The sequence below is a fragment of the Rhipicephalus microplus genome, chromosome X (assembly GCF_043290135.1).
Source record: "Rhipicephalus microplus isolate Deutch F79 chromosome X, USDA_Rmic, whole genome shotgun sequence".
NCBI lineage: Eukaryota > Metazoa > Arthropoda > Arachnida > Ixodida > Ixodidae > Rhipicephalus > Rhipicephalus microplus.
Window position 1 is genome coordinate 498,578,944 of NC_134710.1, and position 6,010 is coordinate 498,584,953.

The following is a 6,010-nucleotide window of genomic DNA, read 5'->3' on the forward strand; positions in this document are numbered from 1 at the left end:
GTTCATCCGTCCGCGAGCCACGCGGGCGAGTCGCGGACGAGGGGAATCGCTGATGTGAGGTCACGTGACGCACCGTCCGTCGCGCCATATCGGGATTCGATCCGTCGTCTGAATGCACCATTAACGTGCACCAAAATCTGAGCACACGGGCCCACAATGTTTTCGCCTCCATCGAAAATGCAGCCGCCACAGTCGGGATTCGATCCCACGACCTGCGGGTTGGCAGCCTAGTACCTTAGCCACTAAACCACCGCGATGGGGCACAAGCAACAACCATGTGATGGCATACAGACACACATGGAATGAGAGCTGGAAGAAAGTGACCATGTGAAAATGAATAGCATCAGTCGAGGTGGATTGAAGTTCTCACAGCCAGCTGCTGTTTTCGACCACGTCGCTACCAAAGCCCCCCTTTCATGCCGGTCATTGACTAACGCTCAATTGTGTTTTTATGCATTTGTTGAATGGTAACCTTATAATTATGAGAGGATCATTATTGTGATTAAAATGGTGGCCCGCTGCCCAGTGCCCGTACTCCTCAGCATGCTTCACAGCAGTAAGCTTTAACTTTGCCATGTAACTTTTCCGCATAGCTGGCATACTGCAGCTGAAAATAAAAAAGGCGTAGACCAACAGAACGAGTAAGATTGTAAACGACGACTGGCCTGACTGCCCGACTCCCTGAACAACAGCATGCAACAGTGGCCGAAGCCGAGCCCAATTTGGCTTGAGTTGGATTGGGGCACCTATCGACATCTTATGCTGATTTCACTGAGTACCGCCTACGAAACTTGCGCAGCTTCCATGAGCTGAAAACTTGCACGACGGCGTTATGTATTTTTGTCTGTGTTGTGGAATTGTAGTATCGGCAGGTTGCGTCGTCGTTCTTATAGTTATGATGCATGATTTGCATCGTATTGCTCTAGTCATTTATAAAAAAGGCCAATCAGTATCAACACGAGTTTCTCTCAAAAGAACTACAAAAAAGCATGTATGAGACCCACCGTTGTATAAAACGCACCTCCGAAAACTTTGAAAAAAAAAACACGTTTTATACCGCGGGAAATAGGGTAGGTGGGGACGCATATCAATGCAGGTTGGGTCTGATCTAATCCAATCTACATCCTAAATACTGGAGTCAGTAAATACAGCAGTTCAGGCAGATCTGATTCAATCAAATTCACATCGTAAGTGGCGTGGGCTACAGCCATTGTAGTCAGCTAGATTATACTCCAGAGGCAGAACCGGCCAGACTCTTGAGTCCTCATTTTACACAGATGCCAGAAGATGTCGCCAGTTGCTACGTTTCCTAGCAGGTTTGACTTTGATATCCGACTATCGCAGGCTCCTCCAAACTTTCATCTGCGGTTACATTTAGCTTATGTGTATGCTTCCTGATTCTTCCGAACATCAAACAGCTGACTTGCTCACTGCCTGGCTGAGGAGTTTTATTTTGGCCACATATACATAATTTTCTAATTTACTGCACGCGTTGAGAACATTCTGAGTACATATGGTAAGTATGTTTATACTTATATAAAGTGCGTGTTTTTTTCGACCACTCAAGGGTTTATTTCCAGGGCACAGAGTTTTACATGCAGACGTGGCGATCAAGGAATTCGCTTTTAATGATCATGGAAAACCTGGAAAAGTTGGGGAATTTAGAAATACCAAATTGGTAGACACCCTGAATGGTACGGCAAGTGCATCTAAATTTCCCCTTTCCCCGCGGTTCCCATGTCGGCTGTGGCACTTAAATGACCAGAACATAGGTTTCTTACATTTATTTTTACAGAGGTATAATGCTTTAGTATGAAGATGACTTTTACTATGTTAGCTAATCTCTAATCTTGACTTGCTGTTCACGTTGGATGCACTGTTTCAATCGCATTATGAACATTGCAACTTTTTAACATTATATTTTTTTATTCGTCTAAGCTATAGTTGCTGTCTAAAGCGCCGCCTATGTTTTTCTTTATGTTGCTACGCTTTTAGCTTCTATGTCGTAAGGTTTAATATATATATATATATATATATATATATATATATATATATATATATATATATATATATATATATATATATATATAATTTTGTGGTATGTCTGGATGCTTGATCAGCATTGCGGGCTTTCTAAAGACCACGGGAATTTTTAGTGTTTACCAGAAAGCAAAAATTCCAATTAACAGTGATGTGAGAAATCGAAAAACTCGAGAAATCGAGAACTCGAGAAATATGCTCTGAAACTAAAGTTTGGTGCTCCAAGACACACTTTATAATGCTACACAGCTGCTACAAAACTCCATTTTTACTGCTCCAAAGCTGCTCGGAAACGGCATTATTCCTTCTTCCAAAGGTGCTCCTAAAAACTGAAGCCCACTTCCATCTCTGAATACTTTTTAAAGTGAAACGAGGCTAATGCCCATGTCACTTTTTTGGTTGAAAAGAAGCGGAAATAACACTAAATAGTAGCAGGATTTGAATTTTGGTAGAATGTGATTACCCAGGAAACTTGTTAAGCTCCAATATTTACATAGAACAAATAAACCGGCATAATAGGCTTTTGAACATTTATTAATTATAAATAAGTGTGAGGGTAGTATGTTCATTGAACCTCAAAGCGGGCGCTTTGTGGCAGTGTCCATTTCTTCTAAATAGGTGTGTCTCAGATTCCTCCTCCACTGCAGTGAACAGGAGGTTACAGGAGTTCACATGACGGATAACATTGTCACGATACAATGCGAATGATTAGAAGTGATGGCGTAGTGGTTAGAGCATCCGCCTCACATGCAAAAGGTCCGTGGTTCGAATCCCGGTGCCGCACAGTTCCCAACCGGATAAAAAAAATCCGCGTGGTGATGGAACTGCATTAACAGGCCTAGGGTGCGGCCTCACCAGTGACCACCGCCGGTAACACACTCCCTCACCAGAGAAGGATTGGCACCCCTGATGCAGCATCTGGCCACTACCTCCCACATACATACGTCAATGCATACGTCCTACATGCATATGGCAGTCAGATCTTCAACGCAGATCTAACCCTCGTCAGATCTGCGTTGCAGATCGACGAGGGTCAGATCGGACAAATCGCGCAGTGCCAGCTGAAAGCTCCAGTGATCACAACATGCCGACCAGCAAGCCACTGGAACAAGGACTGGCGCCCGGGTCCGGCGCCGCAGACGGAGGAGGACATGAGAGCGGCCGCCAAAAAGTAAGAGATGCTGTACGAGGACTACAAGGTGCGGGCCGAAAGCGAGGGTCTGACGTGGAGCGACTACCCAAAGCTCCCAACGGTGACGGCGGGATCCAGGGATCCCGAAGAGGACTACGACTTTCCCACCCTGAAACGAAACAATGGCGAGCCGGTCAACATCTACGTCGATGCGTACACCCCCGAAAGATTTGATCATTGCTGCAACGCAGCAGAGGGTGCTAAGAATCTCTGGATCAGGACAGGCCGCCATTCAAACTTGAACTTAGCAACGTTTAACGCTAGAACCTTGTCTAGTGAGGCAAGTCTAGCTGTACTATCCGAGGAGCTAAAGGATGTTAAATGGGATAAAATAGGGATCAATGAAGTTAGGAGGATAGATGAGACCTATGCGGTGCTACAGAATGGGCACGTCCTTTGCTATTGGGGCTTGGCTGTCAGAATAGAACTGGCAGTGTGGCTCCTAATTCATAGAAGCATAGCTGACAACATAGAAGCACACTATAGCATTAATAAAAAGGTGGTAGGTATCTGTGAGGATTCGAGAAAAACGACAACGACGAAGGTGCGCGACAAGGCACATGCGATTACGAGGCAACTGTGCGCCCCTCAGCTGATGACTAGCGGTGGCCCATAAAAGTGGCGTGCCACGATTGGGCGACGTGTGATCATTACGTGGCGGTAAGCTTTGTGGCTGGGGACGAGCTGGAGCAGCGGCAGACGGGAGACAGCGGGCCGAGGCGTCGGACGCAGGCGATCCAGGTTCAGGCCGGGGAACGCGGCTATCCACGCTACTGCCGTCCAACTACCAGCTGGGGTGGCATTGCCGGCACGAGTACTGCATTTCAGGGCGCGGCCTGGCCTGCTGTTCTCTTCCTTGTCGAGGGCATCGCGGATCTCGGCGAGGCGTCTCCGTGGTCAGACGTTCGGCACAGCGATGAACGTGGCCTGGCTAATGGTCACGGTTGCGCCGAGCATCGCGTCTCGACGCAAGCTGTTCGCTGGACGGGCTGGCCATTTACACCAATGGAGCATCGCGTCTCCGATGCGGGTTGACTTCTCCGTAGCCGCACCCATGCCATCAAGCGCCGGTGTCACCAGAGCGTCGCACATCGGCAAGGGACGAGCGAGACGTTCTACCGGGCGAGACACGGGCGTGTGTTCGGAGGACCACGGAGCCGGGCGAGGTTCAGGGTGGCCGAGGATCCAGGTGCCAGGGGAGTTCTGGCTGAATCGAGGATCGCCGAGTGGTGCCGAGCCGTACCGAGCGACGCGCCAGACTCGGACGTGGGCCGCGAGCTCATGAGCTGCAGTGTGCACCCGAGAGTACCCGGCGGTGCCCTGGCCAAGGAGAAGGAATGTGGGAAAAGGAGCTCGAGGGTTGAGGCCACGAAGGCAGACGAAGCGGTGCGCCGCTCGAGAGGACGAGTTCCTGGCAGCGTTCCTGAGCCGGACGTGGGACCCGTACGTGTCGGCCAGGTCGAGCCCCGGTGTGTCCGTTCGAGGTCGAGTCCGTCAGCCTGTACAAGGTCCAAGGACGGGGCCTGCTGAACGGTTCCTGCCTGGGTGCAGTGGCCGGGAGCAGGTTCGTGGGCGTGGCCTACCGGAAAAACAGTACTGAAAGTTGGGCGAGTTGGTACTCATTCATGACTTCTTTGCGCAAACACGTACACGGACACAAGGAAAAGAGGCAAACAACACGGGTGCAAACTCACAACTGGTTTATTTTGAACCACGAACTGTACTTATATCTTCACGTAGCCCACACGCCCCCCCCCCCCCCCTCGGTAGATCCAGGAACGCACGAGATAACCTAAAGAAAGCTTATTCACCGCTACGTCATGATAAGAACAACAAAACGACAAAATTTGAAGAGTTCACGCATCTGCAGACGGATAGTTGCACGTGCCTTTCAAAAAGTCAGATTTTTTATCGGACAAGGTGACGGAAGCTTGGCTAACACATTTTTCTCCCATGTTTCTAATATGGAATGCTTCAATCAACTCCCTGTTAATTTTTCTCTTGTGAGTTTACAGAATCTTTGTGTCTGTAAAAATTGGTACGCACGCACAAGACTAGCAGTGATCCACCAGATCTGTTCGTCCTGAACTACGTAATGCCGAGTCATGCTCCCTCAACCGTGTGTTTACACACCTTCCAGATTGCCCGACATAAGATCTGCCAAAGCTGAACGGAACCTGGTATACCACTGCTGTTCTGCAATACCGGTATTGTTGGCTGTGTGGGCTACGTGAAGATATAAGTACAGTTTGTTGTTCAAAATAAACCAGTTTTGAGTTTGCGCCCATGTTGTTTGCCTCTTTTCCTTGTGTCCGTGTACGTGTTTGCGCAAAGAAGTCATGAATGAGTACCAACTCGCCCAACTTTCAGTACTGTTGTTACAAATTTCTTGTGCACAGGGCCCTTTTCAGTGTACTAATCTTCATCTCGCAAACCCCGCCACGGTGGTTTCAATAATAGCAGTAAGTATATGTAAAGCAAGGACGGCGTCATGGTACAGGAAAATTGGACAGTGTCCCCCAGAAGTTCACGTTCTGTTCGGGAACCTGGATCCGTCGAGCGGCCACGCCCGTCGAATATGCAGCATTCTGAACTCTGAGATGTGGTTTAAAGCCCGCTACTACAAAGATCTACTCAAAGTAACCTGCGCTAGGGAACAAGGCACGAATGACCGTGGCAAGAGGTACAGAGAATGGTGCCGAATAGCTGACAAGAGCACCGAGGCTCTCTGGAAGTCAGTCCTTCGTGGGTTACCCAGGAAGAAGAAAAAGACACAAG